The 26,232-nt window shown below is 42.4% G+C and overlaps 1 protein-coding gene across 1 annotated transcript in view; it reads left to right on the top strand.

Moving 5' to 3' along the window:
- Nucleotides 1-20,217: 20,217 nt before the first annotated feature.
- caln2 (calneuron 2) overlaps nt 20,218-26,232 on the top strand; it is a 36,405-nt gene continuing 30,390 nt past the window's right edge. The window contains exon 1 of the mRNA XM_085174561.1: nt 20,218-21,102. The gene's annotated coding sequence lies outside the window, so the exon portion shown is untranslated. The remainder of the gene's footprint in view (nt 21,103-26,232) is intronic.

The following is a 26,232-nucleotide window of genomic DNA, read 5'->3' as shown; positions in this document are numbered from 1 at the left end:
TTTAGGACTGAATCCCAGAAATAACAAGTGATTGATGTCTCTCGCTCTCGCTCTCTCTCTAAACCCTCCACTCCCCAATTTCCTTTCCATGAGCTCTCTTTCATGTTCTTGGAACATCCGCCACACATGAAAAGACCACATGAATATTAAAGAAAGAGAGGTAACCTTCAACAAGCGGGTGAAGTTCTCTGTAGTCACAGTGAGTGACACAAACTAACCTCCAAGTGTTAGCTCAAAAGCTTGCTTCCCACGTGCCTTTGATCTTCTTGTTGCAGAATCAATACTGTATTAAGAGACACACATGGATGCGTACTGACAAGCACATGCACACCGTCACAAATGAGGACACATAGAAGCACCGGCATTCACACATAATCGATTGGCGCATTCAATCTCGGTGTTTTGATTGGCTCTCTCGAAGAAGTGAATGTAGGAAAAAACAGTGCTCTTCAATCTGAAGGTAGCTCTCTCTTCACACCTATAACAGACAGACATCAGTTCCCACTATGCTTTGTGTTTGTGTGTGCAAAGTGGGTGCATGACGCTCCCTGACAATGTGACATAGAGATGGTATCACTGCTAACCCACTCTTCTGCTTGTTGTTTTTCTGGTACCACATGAAAAGGATAGATAGCTTGGTCTTTGATTGGCTGTTCATACCAAGGTGAAGTTGTCCCTGAACATCTACCCTGCTCTGTTCATGTTTCAGTCTCCGCAACTAAAAGCAGCAGCCTGTGCTTCAGTATGCTGTCCATCCATCCATCCATCCATCAATCCATCACTTGATTTTACAGCTGTGCAAAGGTTGAACACCCAGACTCAAATTTAATTTGTGTTTGATGGCACGCACAGTAAAAGAGGAAGCAGTTTATTATGAGCACCTGGATATGTGTACATGCTGCATGTATGTTTGCTCAAGCTGATGGCAGATGGTGCGGCAAAGAAGATAGATCTAATGAAATATGAACGAAGACCTGTACAACAAGATTTAGAGATTTTTTTTCCCCTCACTTTCACTCAATTTCCTACAACACTCTGTTGATCTAATGAGTGGATAAGTATTGGAGATTTCGTTTTGTTAGAACAGAAAATGTGTGACGGCAAACCCATACCAGATGTAGACCTTTGCCCGCAGTTCAAGATCAACAAGGGCAAGGGTAATTTTGTCTTGTTCCTGGTCTCATTTGAATCTGTGCAAAAATGTGTGTGTGTGTGTGTGTGTGTGAGAGAGAGAGAGAGAGAGAGTGAACTCACACCTGCTTGATGTTGCTAATCTGCGCTTTATAAATTAGTATTAATGAATCTTACTGCATCTTATTATTTCTGTCTCTTTCAGATGAATTCAGAGAGACATTATTAGTGAACATGAAACAAAATATAAATCAAAGCACATGACAGGGAAGACAGAAAATCAATATTTATGACCTATAATGACCATGGCCATGGATGGTCATTATAGGTCACATACTTATCAGAACTCCAGGAAGCCCTGATAAGTATGCCCATTAATAAAGCTCCAGGTCCAGACGGCTTTCCTGCAGAATTCTACAAAGAATTCTGGACAATTTTGGCACCAGTATTCCATGGAATGTTGCAGGAAATCAAGAAAAATGGCAGACTACCACCAAATATGAATTCTGCTAACATTAGTCTCCTGCTAAAACCAGGAAAAGACCCTTTATTTCCCTCAAGTTATCGTCCAATATCCCTTATAAATGTAGACCTTAAAATAATCTGCAAAGCTCTCTCAAAGAGATTAGAGAAAATAACCCCCCTCTTAATTCATCCTGACCAAACTGGTTTCATAAAAGGTCGGCACTCCTCAACAAACACTCGTAGATTACTTAATTTAATAGACTACTCATACAATAAAAACATTGAAACCATAATATTATCTCTAGATGCAGAAAAAGCATTTGACAGAGTTAACTGGAAATTTTTATTTGCAACTTTACACAAATTTGGTTTTGGAAACTCTTTCATAAATTGGATAAGAATATTATACAATTCCCCAACAGCTCATATCAGAACAAATGACCAGACATCCTCCAGCTTTTGTCTCCTGAGGGGCACCAGACAGGGATGCCCACTCTCCCCTTCACTTTTTGCAATTTTTATCGAACCTCTAGCAGCAGCACTTAGACAGGCTACAACAATTAAGGGCATAAAATGTAATAACGTAGAACATAAAATCAGTCTCTATGCGGATGATGTGTTGCTTTTTCTGCAAAACTCACAAATCAACCTCTCTGAGGTAATTACTCTAATAAACTGGTTTTCAAGAGTTTCAGATTATTCAATTAACTGGCCAAAATCTACAGTTCTTCCCATTAACTGCTCCTTCCATAATTCATCTTCTGCCCCACTACAATCTGGAAATATTAAATATTTAGGTATTAATGTTTCTCCTAAGCTTTCGGACTTAATTAAATTAAACCACATCCCACTTCTAAAGAAAGTAGAAGGCGATCTGACTAGATGGAAATCTCTACCCATATCACTCATGGGAAGGGTCGCCACTATAAAAATGATGATCTTGCCAAAAATAAATTACTTATTTTTAATGATCCCTAACAAACCATCACAAGATTGGTTCAGATCTCTGGATTCACATATTTCTAAATTCCTTTGGAAAGATAAACCCCCGCGCATCAGCTTAAAAATGCTACAAAGAACCAAGGATAGAGGAGGATTAGATCTGCCTAATTTTCACCAATACTTCTTAGCCAACAGGCTTCAGTTCATCTCAGAATGGTTAAAATGTACCCTCTTAGATGAGCCCTGGCTAGATGTTGAACAGGCACTATGCAATGATCTAGAGATTTCAGACCTACCATTTATTAGCTCAAACATCAAAAGACATGAATGCTTTAAAAGCATCAACATCAGCTTTTCTCTGACAGCATGGTGGGAGTTTCTAAAAATAACGGAGTCTTCATTAATCCCATGCAAACGTACACCTATCTGGAATAACCCTGACATATTACAAAACAAAAATATGATTAATTTCCCAGAATGGAGTTGTAAAGGAATTAAATACTTAGAACATATATTAGAGGGAACAGAATTTATTCCATTTGACAGACTAGTTACACAATATGGGATCAACAAGAAAAGATTTTTAGAATATCAACAAATTAAATCCATAGTAAAAAAGAAATTTAACCTCAGTCAAGTTGAATTACAAACACCACCAAGTGTGGTTCAATTTCTTACTCTTAAATCCCCCAAACTATTATCTAAAATATACAGAACACTTTCTAAAATAGATGAATCAATATCCCTTCCTATTGCAAAATGGGAAGCAGATTTATCAGTCAGCTTAGACCAAAACATCTGGTCTCAGATTTGCTTAAAAACCTTTAAATTGATTAAAAATCCCAATCTGCAATTAATACAATACAAAATACTGCATAGAGTGCACTATACAGGTCATCGAATGTTTAAGATGGGCTTTACATCCGCCAACAACTGCTCACACTGTCAAGGCAATACACCAGACAGTTACATCCACGCTCTTTGGTTCTGTCCACCAGTGCAGAAGTTTTGGCACGAGATATGTGAGGACTTATCAAAGTGTCTGAAATGTAAAATTCCAACCTCCCCTTTAGTATGCTTGTTGGGAAATTTGGATGATGTCACTACAGAAATTAATACAGTCCACATGGTTTTTATTGCCCTATGCATCGCCAAGAAAACGGTCCTCATGAACTGGAAAAATAAAAATAATCTTAATTCTAGCCAATATAGAAACTATCTAATAGATCACATTAGTCTCGATATAGCCTCTGCCACCACATTAGATCAATCCCTCTGGGCTCCTTTGATCGGCTCCATCACCTAGCGGGGGTGGGGGGTCGTGGTTTGGTCCCGCCTTGGCTATTGTGGTTGATGTGGAGGTTGGGATGGGCTTAGGGCACCTGGAGGACTCCTAGAGACGTTATCCCTGGAGGGCTTAACCCGGGGGTTGTGTTCATAACCTGGTTAGTGGCTCTGGTCGCTCTCAGAGGTTGTTCTCCTCGTGGCTGCGTGCAGCGGGGCTGGAGGATGGTCTGTGCTGGCGGACGTAGGTTACTGGCCTGGTGGCCTGGCTGCCCCTGAGTGGATCCGGGGCGGGCGTGGGGGTTTGGGGTTCGGGGGTGCTTCGCCTCCGTGCTGGGGCTCTGGCTGGGCCTTGGGGGCTTCGGTCCTCGTCGGTGTGTCACCGAGGTTGTGGGCGGGTGGGTGCACGGGGGCTCAGCCCTGGCGCAGGGGGCCTCTTGTGCATCGGCCTAACCGGGGGGCTCTTGAACTGGCAGGGAGGTTGTTCCATCTTTGCAGGAGTCCACTCTGCAGGTGGGGGAGAGACATAGGAGAGGTGGAGAATAAACTTAACCTGGGTGTCTGTGTCTTGTGTAGTCTGGGAGATGATTGAATGTTGGGGTGGGTACAGTTTCCTCTGCGGTGGGGTGGGGTGGGCTGCCCCGGGTCCTGTGGGGCTTGGTGGTGCTGCTGCCGTAGGCCCCGGTCTGGATGGGCCTGGGCTCCCTTGCCTTGGTGGATACCAGAGGACGGGGGTGCATATTGGGGTCAGCGGGGGAGCTGGCCCTAGGGAGGGACACCCTCCCCTCCCTTCTTTTCCTCCCCATCCCCGGCTGCCTCCCTCTTCCCGCTCCACCACACCCACCCACACAGGTAGGGCTTTGGGGTGCGGGTGTGTCACCAGGGTGCAGGGGAGACATTCCCCCCCCTCTGTCCTCTTCTGGCCACCTGTGCCTCAATTTTATCTCACAACTTAGACATCCACATTACTTACACTCTCATAACACACACACATATATATATATATAGGGCCTTGAGGGTGGGCACGTTAACGGCGTCCAGTAGACGGTCTGTGTATTCAAACCTACCTCTGGCGCCGGTGCCCACCTCTCAATTTTAAATCCATGTAGACATTGAGGGTTCTCGGGAGGGGCCGTGCTAACACCTGCTGCTCTCTGGCAGCAGCACCATGCTCTCCCTTGTTTTAAATACACTTTAGAGCAACACGCAGCAACACTACACTTGAGCGGGAGGAGGGAGGTATGGGGTCTTAACACACCCCCGTTCTCTGCTAGCCATCGGGGCGGGGGGGCTGGGAAGAGATGCTGGCTGTCCGATTGGCCTCCCTGCTGCTGCGGAGCCTGGGGCGGTCTGCTTGCCTCCACCCCGGAGGGAAGGGTAACATCTCTTGGGTCTGGGTGCCGTTTCCATCTCTGGGGGTGAGGATACCTGGACCCGGGGTATAGAGTATGTTTGGGGAGTGTGATTGTGTGTACATGTCCATTTACGTTTATTCCTACGTTGGGTGAGTGCTGAGTGTTTGTATATGTGTGCATGAGGGTGGGAATGCATGTCTGTGTCTGTGTGTGCCTGTTTGTCTGTGTCTATATGTCAGGTCGGGTCTTAGACTCCACCTCTCTGGGAACTCCAAGGCCCTCCAAAGTGTGGAGGCCTATCTCCCCTCACCACACTCCCTGCCGGTGACTGATGCCCTCAGGGGTCGGTGCGTTGTTGGTTCTTGGTGTCCAGGGCTGGGCGCTCAGGTCATGTGCCAGCTCACTCCCGGTGGCTACTTGGCGGGGCCTGGCGCCTGCTGCTCGGTCAGGCCTCTTCCGGGGCGCGGGGGGCCCTCGGGCCTCCGGCCTCTGTGCCTGCGGCTCGGTTCACTCTGGCACAGCTGGCTGCCGGCGGAGCCGGCGGGCACGCCGGTGCAGCCCCGTCTAGCTTCTGCCCGGTGGCTACTGGGTGACCCCTCATCTGGGGATCCTCAGCCCTTCCCATGAAGGTGGCACGGATGCCCCTCCGGTGGTCCTCCTTGGGCTCTTGCACTCTGGGGCCTCTGGATGTCTGGGGCCTGGATCTCCTCCATGCCTGCTTCATGCCCTGGGGGACAGGGCTATGGCTCTCTACATCCTCTAGCAGACCATTACATGGGGAAACCATTTGAATACAAGCGCGCCGATCCACACAGGTGTGCACATGGGTGTTCACTGTTCGTAGACTTAAATCACACCTTTCTTGGCTGCTACTTCAAAGCACATTGTGCGCTGTCTGTCCTGCGTGCTGCACAACAACATTCAATATTTAGTATTTACTGCTGTTTACACTTAGCTAGATTAATGCGATGGTGTTGTGTATAGTATGTTGCATTGTTTTGTTTTTTTTGCTTGTTTTCTATTCTTTTTCTCTCAACAGGTGATCCCGGAGATATTTTTTCTTCCCCCCTTTCTCACTGTCCCTCTCCCCTTCTGTTTTTCTTTTCCTTCCTCTTTCTTTCTCCCTTTCCTATCCCTCACTCATGTCTGTCCCGTCTGTAACAACTGAAAATAAAATAAATAATAAAAACAAAGGTCGATCAAATGGACCAATACGGCAATGCCATGATGATCCATTTGGCAAAATAAATCCATTGGGTATCCTTGTTGGTCTTCAGACAACAATTCTGACGGCTAAAGAACCAAATGGGACAGGCGAAAAAAAAAAAAAAAAAAAAAAGACCATGGCCATGGATGATCAGCCTGCAGACTTCAGCACAAAAATATGGCCGTCATGTCTGATATTTAGAGAGCTTTAGCCATTTGTTGATACCATGCAAATTGTTTGCAGAGTGAGCAGCAGCTAGCACAGTTTAGTGTACACCTAGTACTCTGAGACAGAGCTTCTCGAAATCTCGATGACCGAGTGCCAAATTGGGACCACAGCATGTAACTGAGCTCTTTACAGGAAAAATTCTCACACTACAGTCAAAGATTGTAACGTGTCTGTGCAGTCTTTGGCCGTTTATGTTGCTACCTGATATTTTTGTGCTAGTGTAAATGTTTTGTAATCATTACTGAGGTGGTTACTTCTTTCCTTGGTTCCTACTGTATTTATCAAAGTCAGGAGGGTTTCTTCTGGGACAGCACAATGGTGCAGTGGTCACCTCACAGTAAGAAGGTTGTGGGTTTGTGAGGTTGCATGCATTCCCTGTGTGTACCCCAGTTTTCTCTCACAGTCCTAAAATTAGGTGAAACTGTGATTCTAAATTGGCTGCAAGTCTGAATGTAAATGTAAATGGTTGTCTATGTCTCTGTGTTGCTTGTGTTATAGACTGGTGACATGTCCAGGGTGAACCCTGTATGTGTACCGTACAGCTAGGGATAGGCTACAGCCCTCTCTGCAGCCCTGCGTTAAGCAGTTAGGAAAATGGATGGTTTGCGCTATAATGACTCAATTAGAAAAGTTGAAATTTATGAAAAGTGCTTCCTTAGTCTTGTTGGGCACTGCTGCATCACGGTGTGTCATGGATTGTGGAGGAATGAAATGTACAGCAAGGCTTCTTTCCTTGTTGTGCCTGAGAGCCCCATAAAATGTTACCAGTGGCCACTATGGGCCAGAAAACTGCACTTCAGGAAATCTGGCCCTTAAAAATCAGCAAAGAAAGTACTAGAGAGCTATCCATCCATCTTTACACTTCACCAATTCAGAGCTGGAGCCTACCTGTGCTGTCATATTGCAAAAGCTGGAGTACATCTTGGATAGTATATCGCAGGGGTATTTCAAGAGATGTCACGTTCGATGCATGTGCTGCACTACTCAACTAGTAAAAAATGAGAGAAGTCTATAAATGTAAATTGGAAAACGGGTCCATAAAATATTGCCCATTTTTCCAGTTACTTATGTTTAGCTTTGTGTGGTAGCAAGGATCCCAGCTGATGGTCCTTCTTCACCTTGGTCAGACTGTTAGGATATCACAAGGCTAAATCGATAGATACACAGGGAGAGTGTGCAGTCTCCACACAGAGACACCAGTCAACCAGCAGTTTTGTACCCAGAACGTGATGAACCTGCTAATCACTGCAGCACAGTGATGTGAATTTTGCACCTCCACTCAACATTTAAAAAGTCTTTTTTAAAATATTTTTGACTGCCCATAATGGTACTGTCATAATTCACTTGCTGTTCTACTCAGTCTTGTTTTAAGCCAGCAGCTGTTTCCAGTCAACATAAGAAAAATTCACTGTACTAAATGTTTCAGCACCAAACAACATGTTAGAAAACAGCTGGTGTTAGTGAAGCATTTAGCAGAAATTTCCCTCTGGACTTGACCAAAATAGAGCTTCAACAAGAGAAAATATTGGACTTCGTTCATCAGGTGGACAAACACATGAATGTTATAGTTGCGCCTCGGTTTCTCTATTTATACATTAATGACTTTTCTCACACCACCATTACGTTCATGACAACCTAAATTGAAAGACAGACTTATCTTCTTTCTACTTTGTTATCTTTGGTCTTCTTTAGATTCATTTCTCTCTAAATTATGATGTCTGCTTTACAGCTGCTCTCTAGCCCAGTGGAAAACCCCCAAACCATCAATCCAAGATCCAGGCAGCCCCATCGCAGTGGCAATGAAATGAGAATCTATGTTGTGACAAAGCTGACCTCCTTTTCCTTGTCTCGAGAGATTTTGCCAGTAGGAGGTGAGAAGAGAGGATGGGGGAGAAGGGAAAAGGCAACTGTCAACGAAAAACTGAGAAAATTGGGTTGGTGGAGGCACAGATGAGGTAAGGCAGTTAAATGAAATCTGCAGAAGCACTGGAATGTAATGGGGAGGGTGAGGAAACTTGCAGGAATGTAAAAAGGAACAGGCCAGGAGGTGGAAAAGTATGGGGGAAAGAGAGGGAGATTAAAGGAGAAGAGAGGTCAACGAAATAAGGGTGAGTTACTGCCAACAGGAGTTGGAGTGCTATCCTTTTCTCTTGTTTCATCCTCCTTGTGCCTCTAGCAGGAGTTGATTTACTGCCCACTACCGAATGAAGATCCCCTCCACGGTCATCTGCCTCCATCTCCCCAGTTTACTGCTCCTTCCCAGAGGTGATATTAACACCTGAGGAAACACATTCCTCCTTTTCACCTGCTGTAGCAGGGACTTTATGGAGCCCCGCACTGCCAGAGAGAAAGAGCATTACTCAGGCAAAAGTGTGTGGTGCTATAATAGTTGCAAAATATCTCTGCTTTGCAATAGCGACACTCCACAGAGTTGTAATGGCCCTTCAGTAGAACTTGAATGGAACAAAACAGCCTTTTGTTGTAATGCTGCACTAAACTCAGTGGCAGTCTGACTCTAAAATCTGGAATAATATTGTTACAGAAATTAGTGCTATCTCTAATTTTGTCCCAAGGAACACATGGGTAAGAAAGCCAGCACACACAGAAGGTCCTTCTGACTCCTGTGTGTGCGTGTGTACTCTCACCTCTCTGATCTCTCTTCTCACCACCTCGTGTTACTCCTTCCCTGTTTCCTCCCTTACTTCCCTTTCCTCTTCTGTCCCATCTTCACCTCTCTCCCTCCACGACCTTTCTTTCACCTTAAATCCATATAATCAGTTTTGCTGCCTCTCTTTGCCACTTCTCCTTCCCTTCACTGTCCCCACGCCACTCTTCCATCCTCTCGTCCACGCTCCGCTGTGATGTTTCATTTACTTTAATCTAATTTGATGTTATTTAATTTAGAGAGCAGTGACTTGTGATGGCTCAGCAGGGATTCGGGGGTGTAGCTGCACTGTTGCACTATTATGTGTGTCTGTGTGTCTCTGCGTGTGTACAGTCACACATATGCATACGTTCACAAGTCTGCAGTGTGCACACATGCACAGATGTGCCCTTCGGCAGAGCAGAAATGTTTAATTTTTGCAGCCTGTGTTTGTCTCTGAGAAAACAAACGAACTTACAATCATGCCAAGATGGTCATCATTTATTTACATGGTTGAGTAAGATTTAGGAGACAGTGGGGAGAATGAGAATGAAAAGATGATGTGGGTAATGTTTAGACAGCCATTGCTTGCGAATAAATGAGGGGTGCAGGAGGAGAAATACATGGTGAGAAGAAGGGGAAGAAGACAACGAGTGACCTTGGGGAGGACAGATAAATAGACATATTGTGATTTATATGACTTCATGCATTATTGACAAGGAAATTATTAGCTGCAGGGAACATTTTTCACTTGCAATAATCTCCAGACTGTTATGACATGCTGCTATAGACGCCGACTATCAAGACAGAAGTGTATTGAACATTAAAAATTCAAGCCAGTGGACATACTCCAAGCTACAGAGGACAGATCACAATGTATGAGATAAAGTAAAATCTGGTTTCTGCATTACTATCTTTGATATGTATCTGCTGGAATAAGGTGCCTTTGGCTCAAAGCTGCTACGAGAGGAATAAAGTTACAAATTGATTGTAACTACAGATGTTTTTCAGATATCTTCAGTACAATACAGCATGCCGGTGAACACAAATATAGAAGTATGTAGTGTTGGACATTTGTTTCTTTTTTTATGTTATAGACTGTGATAATACTCTTGATTTGTGAATTCAGGTGTTTTCAGCCACATTGCCACAGGTGTGTGAAAACAGCTTAGGCACAAAGTGGGAGACCACATAAAGTTACAGAGCAGACTATGTGTTGAGGCACGTCGTGTATAAATGTAATCAGTCCTCTGCTGATTCAGTACTCTCCAAGTTCCAAACATCCTCTGTTATTAACATCTACACAAAAATCATGGAAAGTCATGCAAGCGTGGAAACCCACGTTTAATGGCGTGGGTTTCTATGGCTGATCAGCTCCTGCAGGTGTGCAGTGTGCGTGACCAATACTTTTGTCCATATACTGTATGACTAGAAATATTCTCTTACATATTTATTTGCTAATTGAATAGAGTGAATTGTTTCCTGATGTAGTTACTTGTCATAATAAAGAATGCAAATGTAAGTAAGCAATACAAATACAGGAAAATATGAAATCCAATTTCAGAGTGTGTTTTTATGTCCACAATTGACACTTTGCTTTTTTGCTTCACCATTGTGTATTCTGTATTGTTTGTTTACCTAGAAAGTCTCAAAGTTTTGAGCTCAGATGAACTTGTAATCCTGTTAGTTTTATCCCTCAGACGTTCTCAGAGAGCAGCAGTGATGCCAGCAGCATTACCATATCATGAATTAAAAGTAATTTAATCGTGTTTTAATTAAACCTCATTTGGGTCTGTTGCCAGCGTGTGTGGGTGTGTGTATGTGCATGTGTCTTTGTTTAAGTGGAAGATGGGTTTTTTAAAAATGACTGTCTACGGACTTGAGCCTTCTCTCTCTATCGCTCTCTCTTTCTGTGTGTTTTTGTGTGCGCGCGCACATGCGTGTGTGTGCTTTACACAGTGTGATGGGTTTTTTCTGTCTTTTTAGGGGAACTCCCCCCCGCCCCGATTCTTGTTAGTTTGTGATGATGCTCACACAGAAAGACAGTACTTTTCTCTCTTTATCTCATTTATTCATTTTTTTGTTTGTTTTTTTCTTTTTGCCACTTATCTCTCACTCTGGGGTTTTTGTATTTACCTTTCAATGGCCTAAATTAAATCAGGTATTGCTGTGTGACTTTAATGTAGCTTTTAAAACTGTTCTACACAAAGATCCAAATATATGAACACGGAAATAATACGTGAAACATTTCCATTGGTTTGCTTGTGCCTGCGTTTGCACTTTTTGGATATAACTTCCACCTGATTCAAACTCAAACCATTTGGAACTTGACAGGGATGAGAAGAAAACTGCTGGTGCTGCTGCTGCACTGGATTCGGATGTCTGAAGGGATGATGGACTGGCAGCTGCCTGGCTCAGAAGAGAAAACAGACTAGAACAGCTTAAACCTACCAAGATGTGAGATTTATTCATGCCGTGTGTGTGTGGGTGGGTGTGTGTCTGCTGAGGTTCAGCTGATATGGGTTTTTTGGATTTTCTGATATTTTTGAACTAAAGTTTCCTGCACCTGGTGCATTACATTTGAGGATTTCATGGTGAAAATGACATGCACTATATATATATATATATATACACACACACACACACACATATGAACCATCGGAGGTAGCATTTAGCAGCCAGGGGCACTGAAACACTGAAAGTTCCTCTCAAACACATTAAATATGTAACTGTTCCAGGATTTGGCAGCCTCTATTGAATGCTCAGGAAATCTCTGGGATAAAATGAGTTTTTAATCTGCTGAAACATTACTAGGTAATTAAATGAAGGAATGAGATCTGCAGAGAACATAAGAGATGGATCTTTGCATCAGACATATCCACAATAATAAACACTGACTATCAGTGTAGCAGGGTGATTTAAATGCTCCGTTATTGTGTGAGCTTTCATGCTTGTTAGTGTTTGTGTGCCATTCATGTGCATCACTAAGTGTATCCAGCTATTTCAAGCAGATGATGAGTCACCAGTGGTAATCTCAAAATGACAATGGGTTACATTTTGAGGGTATATCCATCATGTTTGTGGGAAGTACCTGCAGGTGATCAGGGTAGTCCCTGTGCACAGTTAACTCGTTAGCTGTCCTACCAACTCTGACTTTGCCCGCCGCTGCTCTAAAAGGGGCAGTAATTTCTAATTTTATGGTCTTATGGGCAGCGGGGGCAACAAGCTATGTTAAAGTTACCGTGACTAATGTCATTACAGGCTGTCAGACAGACTTTGCTTTAGATGTGTAGCTCACAGCTTACAAACAGGGAGCAGGTAAAGCTTCATTGACTTTCCCAAAGGCACTCTCTATCCCATTACAATTCAAACTGTGTTTTCATTTGTGCAAATACACCACTTTTAGAGTGGAAAAAGTTTTAGATTAGATATGCCTAATAATGAAAGCATGCAAGCTAAACCAAGTTCATTTTGAGTGTGGCACTGATACACACTGTTACACCCTAATTCAATTTGCAAAGGAAATGGAGGATTTATCACTGAAAATAAATTGTGGAAACAGTGGAGGGTTCTGGAAATATATCTTAATTTTATATACACTACTTGTATATGCACTAATCAGCCACTTTATTAGGTACAACTGATCGACTGTTTGCTAACACAACTATGTAATACGCCAACCGCATTGCAGCACCTCAGTGCATTTAGGGATGTAGATACTGATCCACTGGAATTTTCCCAAATAACCACAGTATTTGCAGAGAATTGTCCAAAAAGAGAAAATATCCAGCAAACAGCAGTTTCCACTGTGACAGTGCCTCCTTCATGTCAGAGGTCAGAGGAGAATGACCAGAGTGCTTTCAGATGATGGGAAGGTACCGGCTGATTACAATAAGTAACTACTTGTTACAACCAATATGCAGCAGAGCATATTTAAATTCACCAGGCATCAAACCTTGAAGCAGAGGTGTGATGAGTCTTGATTTCTGTTTCTTCAGACGGTAGGGTCAGAATCTGGTGTAAACAGCATGAATGTGAGTTTAAAATACACATAAATATCTGTAAAAATGTGTTAGCCCAGTGACAAACTGGTGACCTGTCCAGGGTGTACCCTGCTTCGTGCCCTAGGATAGCTGCGATAGGCAGCTCGACTCTGACCCTGATACGGATAAGAAGAAGAGAATGGATGGATTACTTTAAAACTATTCAGCTGTAAGTGGCATTAAAGTTGTATTTAGTAATATAGTGATCACTGGAAAAATTGTAGGCATTCGTAGGCAAATATGAGTACCAAAATAATAATTGAAGATTTAAATTTCCTTACTCATATTAGATTTTTTTTTCATGTGCAGTGGTGATTGAAGTTTTTTTTTTTATTTGCGCAGAGCTAAATGTCTCATGATGTTAGTTATCTTTTTTTTTTATTTTTCAGTGTCACATCTGCCAGCAGCTGGCCCTCCATCCCCATTCTCCATCACACATGCTTGCACACACTCTTTCCTCCAAAGGTCTAGATGTGAAATCCCATAAGCGTTGTATTATTCATGTGGTGTTGCAGATGTAACCTTCTGAGAGGGAACTTTACGTTTTGCCCCGGGGCTTTTGAGCTTATTACTTTTTATAGAAAGCATATTTATTTGTGTTTAGGAAACAGTTTGAGGCAGAGTTTTTTAAGAACACTCGATGGGCAGGCTTATTGTTGGCTGTCTGACCTTTCAGCCGTACCGTTATGTGTAGTATATTTATGTCTGTTCCATTTCAGGCATCCAGCTGTTTACCACAGATTTCTTGTGATCTCTTCCTCACTTACACACTTTGTCCCTTTGTTCAACCTGTATGTATTCATGTATCCAAACACATATGGTAGAGCCAAAAAGGCACTATATCACAGATTTTTGAGTATCTCCTCCTGATGTTCCCAATCCTGGGTGCATAGGTGAAAGTGAATTACCCCGCATAGGGAGTTTAAATTTAATTTTCAATGATGCCCACGGTGCTAAACTCTAGCTGACAGGATACATTTTTTTCCCATGGAAGGTCATCATTGCTTCAGGACTTCAAATAAGCATGGCAGGGAGGTGGAGTGGAATGGATGATGACAATATTTAAATGCAAATGAAAATGAGGTTGGATTTGGTGAGATGACGCATGTATTATCGAGCAGGGTAGTGATCTGAAACTGTAATCTGGTTTCTCAGGTTTCCACTGCATGAGGAAACAAGATTAAGGCCCAGTTCCTCAGCCAGCTGCAAGTTTACTAAGTAGACAGAGTTTATGTAAAAAGTATTTCAAGTACCACCCAGATATAGAATATGGTGTCTTATACACTTTTGCACGGCAGTAAAAAAAAACAAAAAACATAAGGTCACAGTTCATTTTCAATTATTTCTCTACTGAAATTACAAACGTTGTTGTCCTTCAAGACAGTCCTTTCATTCTCATAATGACACCACTGTGGAGGAGGCTATTAAAGCAGTACATTATCATCACCTTTCACTCTGGTGGAGGAAATAAACTACCATATCTGAACGTGGACTTTGAAATGCTAATGTTCTTGCTAGGAGGCTGATGTACTATGACCTCAACAGAGACTCTTTCAGTCTGTATACTTAATCTGGCCTGTTTCACTTAATGATCTGCTTCTGCATAAATCTGTTTCCCTGTTTAACTTGAAACGCTTGATACTGTTATTTTACTTACATGCCAAATATGTTTTGACCTGATTTGAGTCTTAGGGGCATCTTGATAGCAGGTCAGAGTTTCAATTCTGACCTTTCTGTTTCATTGCATGTCTTTCTGTATAATTTGTTGGCACTCTCTGCTGTCAACAATCTAAATGTGTGAAGTCTGTCTCTCCAGGCTATGATTTGGTCATGGTCCCATTTATGTAGTGATTAAAGCTCAGGAGGCCAAAAGCGTGCCTCTATTACTGAGCAATAAATAGTGTGTGAGAGCAAAACATGTCCGTGGTAGAAGATGCAATTTTATATGGTGCAGTTTGCTGATGCTGATGGTTGAACATCAGGGAGGTTAGTAAACTTAACAAGCTCCTTAGGGTTGCCAGTTCTGTCCTAAGCTCCATGGACACTCTGGGTGCAGCGGTGGAGAGAAGGACTTTGTCCAAACTAGGAGCTATAATTGACAACCCCTCAGGAGGAGTGTGTTCAGCAGGATGATCCTCCAGCTGAGATACAGGACAGCAGAACCGAGTGCCGGGATGCAGCTTCTGTCTGCTATATAACCATGTAATTCCTAAATAGTTAATGCAGCACTTTTTTTTAAACCCTTTGAATTAAAACTGAAATTCTGCAGTTTAATCACATCTTGAATATTTGATTTAAGCCCCTCGTTGGTGGTATACTGAAGAAAATTAATTCAATTAAGTGTTATTTCTATAGTGCCAAATTATAACAGCAAGGTGCTTTATAAAGTAAAAGAAAACCACAACAATCAAGCACTGTGAGCAAGCACTTGGCAACAGTGGGAAGGAAAAAACTCCCTTTTAACAGGAAGAAAGCTCCAGCCGCACAAGGCTCAGGGAGGGGCAGTCATCTGTTGTTGGGGGTGAGGGGAGGGAGACAAGACAAAGACATGCTGGGGTTGAGAGCCAGAGATTAATGACAACTAATGATTAAATGAAGAATGGTGAAAAAACACAGTAAGTAAAAACAGTGAGTGTAGAAGAAATACTCAGCAGCCTGGTCCTAGTGCAATGTAACTAAGGGTGGATTACGGGTAACTTGATCTAGCTCTACCTAAAAGCTTTATCAAAAAGGAGATTTTTAGGCCTAATCTTAAAAGTAGAGAGGGTGTCTGACTCTTGAATCCAAGCTGGGAGCTGGTTCAAGAGTAGTAGGGCCTGAAGGCTGAAGGCTCCGCCTCTCATTCACAGAAGTACGCCTGTAGTCTGAGAGTGAAACGCTCTACTGGGGTGATCTGGTAATATGAGATCTTTGAATGTAAATGTAAATAGAAGTCAGTGTCCAATAATTTATGGATGTAAATTAATGTTGATGGATTGCTGACCTGTCCAGGGTGTACCCTTCCCTTTCCCCCTATGACAGCTGGGATAGGCTCCAGCTTGACTCTGATTCTGAATTGAATAGGCCCAAGAAAATGGATAGATGTTCAGATTTAAAACTTATTCTTGTCATTCCTCCGTTCGTATTTGAAGCTGCATGTTTCACCAGTTGTCCGTTCTCCAAGGTCACTTGGCAGGATCCAATTGTGAATGTGAAATTCATGTAATAGTCCAGGTGAGGTGTATTATTCAGTCAGCAGGGAAATGCAAAAGCATGAATGAGGATGCTGAAAATAATTCAGATTGTTGGACTCAGCGTGGAAGCCAGTTATGAAGCAAACATAAAAAGGAACTGCTGACATTTGATTTCTCAATACTGAAGAAAACCACAGTGAGTTCAACATAAAATTCAGATTATGACCAGACACCATCTGCACAGCTGGGTCAAGTGGATATTAAGGACGGATGGACAGATGGACTCCAGAAATATGGCAATGATGAAAGAAGGGACTGGACAGACTCCAGTAGTGGGCTGAATTTGAGTTTTCAATTCTAAAATTTTATATTTATTATTTTGTATTTAGGAATCCCTGCTGTAACAGTTCAATAGTGGCAGAAAAAGGCCAAAGTTCTAACTTTTAAAGAAGAGGCACGGACTACATTGTAGACCTTTTACACCACATTCATCTAAAAATGGAATTAGGTAATATATATTTTAAAGAGCTCTCAGTTCTGCACTATATTTGAGATACCTGTAATACATGCAGGCTACATGGAGAAAAGGGAAGAAACAATACCAGTGTTTGGTTGATAATTTTGTTGGATAAAGATATAATTTTTGTACTTTTGCTTCTGTACGCTGTTACAATTCTTTTAAAATTAAACAGCCATGGTTGATTAATATGCAGATGTTGTCCACGTTTCAACTGATATTCAAGGGGTTTTACAAAAAAATTCTAGAAAATGTTTACTCACAATCAGCCCATTTTCAAAGGCTTAAAGTTAATTGGGCTACTGACTGTCCAGCTATTTTGTGGCCAGGTAAAGGCTGTCCCCTTGTTATTTAATGAGAAAAGAAGCAGACATAAGAATCAGAATCAGCATACTTTATTAATCTCTGAGAAAATTTATATATATATATATATATATATATATATATATATATATATATATATATATATATATATATATATATATATATATATACAGGTTTTAGAGCTACTAATGCTGCCATCCAGAAGAAATTTTTTTGTAAGGGAAGGCCTTCGATATATTAGTAAGATAATGCTAAACTGCATACTGCAGCTATTACAAAAGCATGACTTTCCAGTGGAAGAGTCAGATGCTTAACTGGTTTGCCTGCAATCCAGACCATTCAGCAATTAAAAACATCTGGCGCATCATGAAATGAAAAATACAACAAAGAAGACTCAGTACTGTTCAGCAGTTAGAATCCTGTGTCAGATAAGAGTGGGACAATATTCCTCTTCCAAAAGTCCAGCAGCTGCTTCTTTTTTCAGTATTCCAGACACACTCAGGATCACCTTCACTTCTCAGAGCATGTTGATAAACCTGCAGGTGCAGAAAGAAAAACAGAGGAGACACCGCTGGACTCATGAAATTCACAAGATCACATAAGATTTCAAACTGCAGGAAAATCACTGGAGTTATAAGAGGCAGACAACTATACACACACCACATCCTATCTGCTATCTGCATCAAGCCTTGTAATCATAGATTTCTTAATGTTGTTAAACCTGGATTGGTGGATTTGTGGCGTGGTGGTTAGTGCTGTTGCCTCACAGCAAGGAGGTCCTGGGTTCAAATCTACAATCTAACTAGCTTGCAGTTGCTTCTCTCTGGGGATTCTTGTTTCCTCCCACAGTTAGAAATCCTGCACTTATTAGAGTTAGGTTAACTGGTCATCCTAAACTACCCATGTATGAGTGAGTTCAAATGGTTGTTTGTCTCTATGTGATAGACTGGTGAGCTGTCCAGGGTGGACCCTGCCTCTTAACCTATCACTTCGGGGTTATGCCCCTGCAACCCAGATAAAGATATGGAAGTTGTTGTAAATCCATTCAATTTTTTATGTTAACTAGACTTTGTTGATGTAATATGAAGACAACATGTAGTATTTAAGTGAAGTAGTACTGGTTATTGAATAGTGTTGGAATAAAAATGACAAAATTGTGAAGGATTAATATATTCCAAGAGCTCAACTTACTTCATCTACACATGTTTCAATCATGTTTTCTCAACACAAAATGCACAGGTTTATTGAATATGAATGAGTTGTTTTGATTTAACTCAGTTGTTTAAGTTTCTGCCAAAGCAAAACAATTGTGTGCAACCAATGTCCACTATTGAATTAAATAAATCCAACGTGCTCTTTGTTTCAGAGTAGTTGAGATGTACAAGATTAACAAAACTCATCCTGAAAGACACTTTTTGAATATGCAGAAAGCTTGAAATCTTGCAGAACTACATTTGAATATATGCACATCTTGTTACCCTCCAACATCTGAACCCAGGCTAACAGAAAAGGAAGAAGATTAAATCGCTCCTTTGTGTGTCTTGAATAATAAGACAAAATGAGAAATGTTGAGAAATAAAATCTATTTGAAACCAATACAGAAAGTATTTCATCATAGTGATGCACATGGGTGTATAAAGATTCACATGAATGCAGGGCATAAACAGTCTGATGCTCAGAATTTCCTCGAAAAGGACAACACCTTTCTCAATGTCCTGTCATAATGTTTAAGTTACATATATACATAGATGTTTCCTTGTGGTACGTGTTTTAGTGTCCACCAACTGTACTAAAAAATACATTGTTTTTTTTTAAAGACACCTTTTGTATAGTTCTGTCCTTAAAGTGTAGATAAGAGAAGTATAGAAATTAGATTTTGACATTTAAAAAGGTCAGCGAGTGGCAGAGTGTTATTTTGGAGATGAAGTATGATAATATGTTTACGTGTTTTGTTTTTTTTTAAATATCGTAATAGATCCCAAATCCTTCTAAATGTTGAGGCATTTTACTTCACCTTCATTTGTCCCGCCTCTAAGGGAAAACAAGGGGAAGCCATTCAGCACCATGGACAGCGCCCCCTTCAAGAAAAATGCTCATGTTTAGGAAAGTTTAGAAAAACAGAGGTAAAGTTCATACCTTTGTAGGTCAGGTTCAAAACCTTCGATAGCCTCATTAACTCTGTACCCAGCACCGTCAGAGCGCCACGGTGAAACATTTATGACTCGCTTGTGTTGTCTTTACTTTTCACTGATGTCTCAAATCCCAGGGAGAAACAGCAGTCTAGCGGCCCATCACGCTGCTACAACCCTGAGGCGAACGCATAATGTATTAACCCTTTACGACCAGCGCGAGGAGAGTGCACCGGGTGTTTAAAAGGGCTGCTCCAACCACTTTTAAATATTACGGCGGAGCAGCGCGGTAGACACAGTTTTCACCCTCAAGGCTAAAGACTGCAATCGAGCTGCTGCGGTCCCACTGATGGGCGGAAGCTGAGGCTTCACATGGTCTATTATATAATTAGTATACGGAGTGTAAAATGGGGGTATTTTCATCAGAGGCTGGAAACACAGACAGCCTGATGAGAACGAAAGGAAGGTCTAATAACAGTGATTTAAAAATAAAAGGAAAAGAAAGAAAAAGGCTTGGGTGGAGGAAGGTGCCTTGAATCTTGCAAGAAGATGAAAAAGATGAAGACCTGGGAAGGGTGGTGGGAGTGAGGGATGGAGTGGGGGGTAGACACACTGCATCATTTAAGTACTGCGGCTGATGTCACTTCCTAAACACCATAATTGGTCATCAATGACTCTTATAGCTGTGAAGAATGGCTAAATGAAAAAACACACACACAAACACACTTCCCCGGGGCTTTGTTTCAGTGATTCGTTGAACCCTTAATTGCTCGGACCTCACAGCCTCTCTCTCTCACACACACACCTGATAGAAGGGCAACTCCCACTGAGGACGGCGTCGCATATCTTCCAGCTCACCTATACACAGCCTGCTGCCGTCGCCCCCCTTATGTGCCCCCTCCCTTACCGGACTGGACTGACAAATGGGTTAAATCTGTCAGCGGGAGTAGCCGTGATAGATGCACCAAGAGCGTCGGGAGATCCCTTCCCGTCCCTTTGCTGCTTGACAGATCTGCGCTCAAAGCTTTCGCCGTGCATCATCCACGCTGTGGTTTGAATTCGGCAAGGAAGACTGAATTAGATCGTGTTTTTTCTTCATTTCTTTCTTTTTAAAATTTGTTTTATAACAGGCGACTGAGAGAAGCAGCTGCAACAGCAGCACCGGTTCTTAGACCCAGACCCGTGGGCGGCTGGGTGGCGTTCGTCTGGGCGAGCTGATAGGACGCAGATTTGGCACTCTACCTACCAACTGCTTCATCCCAAAACGACCCCAAATTCTCGAGATATGGCGATGAGAAGTGAGATGTAGAAAGCGGACATAAGGCCATTCATGTGGGTCTGTGTTTCAGCCAAAACGGACAACATTTCACACCATCACCACCATCAGCGTCCTCCCCATCTAACCAGTTGATTTTTTAAAATAACTATCTAAAAAGTGTGGAACACATGACACGCTGGTGAATTCCCCAGGCAGGTCCAACACAGAGACTGAATGAGTCCATCTTTGACTGTCGGACGGACTCCTCAAGAGCACAGGACGGATGCAAACAGAATAAACACATCTTGGCAATTCACACAAACCCCTTCAGCGTCTCCGCCAACGGTGCTCTAACAGAACGGGGTGACTCGCACACCGGAGGAAAAGTCGTTTCACGGGCAGGTAGGCTATACCCACACGGCCAATTAGCGTGCTGCCTCCGGGGCGGCGTGTTAAAGGTGATAAAGGTGATTACCGCGACCTAGAGCCCATGCGTCGGTCCTTCTGATCGCCGTGGAGACGCGCAGGCGACTGCACCTGTTGTAATCTCGTCCGTGTGAATGTGTAGGGCTTGTGTGTGCGTGGGCGTATGCGCGTGCGGAGCACATATAGACCTCAGTATGCGTTGACGAGGTGTGAGCCGTGCTTTTTTTGTTAATGGGTGACAAAGTGACAAAACAGCGTGGTGTGTGTGTGTGTGTGTGTGTGTGTGTGTGTGTGTGTGTGTGTGTGTGTGTGTACATATCTGAAAATATATATTATTTCTTAAAATCGTTCTGTCTGCGCGAGTCAGAGCGCTGTGTGGGTTTGATCGATATGATTAGGTGATTATAGGTCCATCTCACACGCGCCATAAGTGTAATTACAGTATGATTGTGTCAGTACGCAGCAGGGTGCATAACACTCCATCTCACTCTATGCATTATGCTCTGTGGCTTCTTCAGGCTTTAGCAGCTCACATATTGGTTCTGATAAATGGAGACTGGCTGCAGTCTAAAGCCCAGTTGTATTCGTTCTCATTGCCAGATGCTCTAAAACTCCACAGTCATAAAGCGTGATGGCCAAATCTGTCACCTGCCTTACACACATTCATCATCTGATACCCTGGAGGAGACTCGCCTGTGGATGGATGGTGGGTATTATAGGTAATTGGGAGTGTAGATTTAGTTTGACTTTGGTTTTTTTTCGTGTAGTCTTCGTATAAAGAGGTTGAGGAGAGGGGTGGGGGTATTAGCACACATGAATGTTTTTCTTTATTTTCAAATCCTCGCACACCCCATTATGCGGTGAGTGTGTGTGACAGATCAGCAGCTTGGCAGCTTGGAGTGGTGTGTGTCCAGCTGCGCTCCCTCCGCCGCAGAGGCGCGCAGTATGGAACACTATCATGAGTGTCCAGCTTTTTTTCCCCTTGTTGGGTGTGATGCTTTCAGCATCCAACAGGCTCTTTCAAAACACCTGATATAAGATCACATACTCAGCAGAGCTGCTCAGTTAGCGCAGCAGCTGCAGATGGGGATTGAAATTGACCCAAGTTGAACTCCAGCAGAGGGGGTTTGGGGCGGCAGGATTCACAGCCCATACAGCACCTCGTTGGAGAGATGTTTTTAGAATACAGCCTTGATGGGCAGAAGAAAGACAACTGATATCACAGCTGTGATATCAGCCCAAGGTGACTTCAGTGGGATGCTGACAATGTGACATTGTGCAGAGGCACAGTGAATTATTTAATTAACCATTTCTGTTGGTTTAAAATCTGTAAATCTAATAAGACACAACTTTATTGTGGGCTTCTTGTTGATCTTACGCATGTCTTTCTTTGATCCATAAATTTACAAGACCTTCTCTCCATATTTCTTTTTCCTTTGTGGTTTATAGTAACTGAAGGATGATGAATCACAGAGTGGCAGTTTAGCTGTTTCCAGCACTGGTGCTTCAGATGATCAGCTGTGCTCTTTCATTGTTGTTGGCAGGTGGCATAGGCTTTAACTGAAAGTGAAGGAGACATGAAGAGAAAAAATTATGTTTTACTGGCTTGAAGTGCAGAGAGGATCATTGATTTGTTTATCTGGTATCTATCTCCTGGGCCTGGTTACAGCTCTCGTGCACATCAGAGAAGCCTTGGATGATGTTTAATGGCTTAGTCGTAGTTAGTAGTTGTATGTTTCGATGGTTAACTGTTGGCTGCAGTAGAAGTAAAAACCTGTTCTCCTTGATGTGGAAGAGAAAATCTGATATTGTTAATCTGTTGTAGGATTGCCTGCTTTTGATGGCTGCACTGTGCATACGCTGCTGGAAAAAAAAGTAATGGTGTGATCCCCTCATCTCTTTCCTACTATTCTGCTAATGCATTTTACTCCATGGGGAAGAGGTGAGGAAGGTGAGAAAAAAAAACATTATTCTCCATTTTCCCTATGCAACGCTTCTTTTTTTTTCTCTCACTCACAGTACCTCGTTTCATCTCAGCCTCTCCTCTCTGAGCTCAAATCTGTTCTGATCACCACCATTGCAGACTTGAAAATGGGCTACCTGGGGTGCAAGTGACCCCACAGTTCAAACACTGTCAGTCAGCCCACTTTGATTCGCTCCTTTCATCCCCTTTGCCCCTGCATGCCCCACGAACACACCTGCCTTTATGTCCACTATTCCACTATTCCTCATCCTGCTCTCACACAGTGAATGAAGCTTATCAGATGGTGGCTCTCTGCTAAATCATGTCAGCGCTAATGTCCATCTCTGTGACAACAGTGGGTGATTTCACAAGTAGAAAAAACCCACCATCCAAAAATATACAGGAGAATGTGAGGGAAGGATGGAAAACAACAGAGAGAAAGGACCGGTGTGCAAGTGTTTGATTTTTGTGCACGCGTGTCTGCTGGTTTTTGCCCAGAGTGAGTGGGCGTTTCTGTCAGGGGAACAATTGTGGGAACAGATGGACTGTTGCAATACATTCTCATATTAATTTCATATCATATGTCTTATTTATTTGTCCGCTGATTGAATAATTCCCATTTCCTGCTCATTTGAGTCGTTGAAGAATTTGAGAATTTATTCTGTGGCTAATGTTCACACATTAAATCTTCATTACTGCCGTCGTCGTTTTGTTCCCATAAGCTAAATACTGGATATCCGCAGCAGACTTCTAAACCACGACAAATAAACAGCATGCATGCATACATCAGAACAAATGTGCCAAAAGCAAGGATCAGGTTATGCACATGACTTGTTCTGAATCCCCCAAATCAAAAGTAACTATCGTATAGCTTTTAACTGCAGCACTGGAGGGTGGAGTGTCTTATCAAATATGCAGATAACGCCACATTTTTAGACTGGACAGCATTCATAGTGCTCACATATGGGGTTAGATTTATGTCACTGTGAATGAACAAAATCTGACAGAAAAAATAAAAAAATAAATTGAGCATGAAAGATATAAGTCGAATGAAAAAAAAAGATGTCAGTGGCAATAAAATTCGGCATCAATGCTGCATTTGACTAGGAGATTGTCACCTTCTCATCTTTTGCACATTTTCCCAAAAGCAATGTTTATTTTTTTAGTTTTAGTTCAGACTGAGATGTCATGTGTATCCCAGTGCTGGGTTACTTAATGGGAAATATTCATCTTAAGTTATTTTATTACATTTTTTTTCTACCACAATACAAAGTAAGAGTCATTTTAATTGTCTTAATTTATTGTTAATACTATTTTGTTAATGGGCAGCAGGCTAACATAGACAAAATTAAGAGTCTTAAGTAATAATGTGATTAGGTGAGGGGTAAACAGTTTACAAAGCTGTTCAACTACCTACCTGCTGCTGCTGAGCTTATTAACAATGAAACAAAATGACTTGACAAGTATGACCCAAACCTTGCTTTAAGTTATTAAATTCTGCTGTGAGAACATGAAGATGAAGGATTTGAACCTGCAGCCACGCAAGCCAGTTTCTAAATGAGCTGAATCTCAGTGTGGTTGTGTTTCACTGATGTTGCCAATCCACACAAAGCACCTTCAAGTAATTTTTGGAAAACAGCAGCCAGCGTGGCAGCAAAGTGCAGTAAATGCGGGGTAAAAGCAACAGAATTAATGAGCCATTATCACACATGCACTGCAGCCCTGGAGTGTTTTTGTGTTGTTTCTCACTTCTCTGTAGTGCTGCATGTGACAAAGCAAATGTCCAAATAGCTTTGATCTGATATCAAAGCCTCTTTTACCTGCAGCTCCTTATAGTTTAAAGTCTGCGAGATGACCAGTCAAGCCCATGTGGTCTTCTTTGTGCATGCTCTAAGTAAGCACCACCCTTCTCCAAAACCAACTGGAGCTCTAGTAGTGAGAATGCATTTGAAGTTTATGTGTGAAAACAGCTCAGTGTCTGTTACAAAGCAACAGTAGTTAGTAACAACCACCCTCCACTGGTCACACCAAAGTAAGTATAGCTGAAGCAGAAAGCCCTATGATTCTATTAAACTGTTTGGAAGCATTTGAACTTTTTAATTATGAATTAACACAAATATTCTCACATTAAGCTTTCATTTTATTTCTCCATGTGACATGCAGCCCTTGCAGGTAGTACCTGGAAATGTTTAATAATGAGGCCTCAGTGTGTGTGTGTTTGCGTCTTGTTAGCTGAGACCGATGTCTGCAGAACAGATATATGTTGCCACGGTGACCGCAGTACCTTTAATGTGCAGGTGAGGCACGAGTAGACCCAGGAGCAGATGGACCGAAGAGCAAATTTCCTCCGAGCACAAAAACTATGGATACATAAATACTTCCCCGCACGCACTTTGTTTGCTGTCTGCCTCTGTCTCTGTCTCATGCACATATGCAATTTTCACACCTGATGCCCTCCACAGATCATCAGAACAGGCAATTGCACTGCTCTTAACCTTTTAGGCTGTTTTTGTCTTTGCACACTTTTGTGTCATTTTCTTCCCTCTGCTCCAATTCCAAAATCCAAAAAGGATTTCAGTCTAGAAGGAGAGGAGATGGTTTATATTTCTACCATGTTTCCCATCTCATAGATACCCCCACTTCCAAATCTATCTCTCCTGTCTGGCAGTGGCTGGTTCGCAAAATCCTATTGGGATCTCTATCTCTTCCTACCTAAGTATCTATCCATCTATCTTTCTTTCTTTTTCTCCCTCCCTTCAGCTCAGTTCACTGTGTACTATTGGCAGGAATATAACATGAAGCATATCGCCAAAGTGTCAAAATATTACAAGCCCTCAGAGGCATGACTCTCATGAATCAAAACAGAGAATGGCTCTGATCATACGACAGCGTGGGCCACGGTTGATTGATGCCCTGTCTCACCCCGAGGTGTCTCGGCGAGGTGTTGGGTGGCGTTTGGGACTGTCTGGAGGGACAGCTAGTCAGCAGATCTGACAGGGAGGGTTAGAAGAAATTATATCTGGCAAGCGTGTGGCGCTTCTCCTCTGTGGACCAAGGAGACTGAACAAAGACCAAGCAGGACAAAGACAATAGGAGATGAATCGCCTGACTGTACTATGAGGGTATTATCAGAACAATAGTAG

Source organism: Neolamprologus multifasciatus, chromosome 10 (genome assembly GCF_963576455.1).
Source record: "Neolamprologus multifasciatus chromosome 10, fNeoMul1.2, whole genome shotgun sequence".
Taxonomy (NCBI): domain Eukaryota; kingdom Metazoa; phylum Chordata; class Actinopteri; order Cichliformes; family Cichlidae; genus Neolamprologus; species Neolamprologus multifasciatus.
The sequence above is the reverse complement of the archived record's forward strand: the minus strand, read 5'-3'. Positions and strand labels throughout refer to the sequence as shown.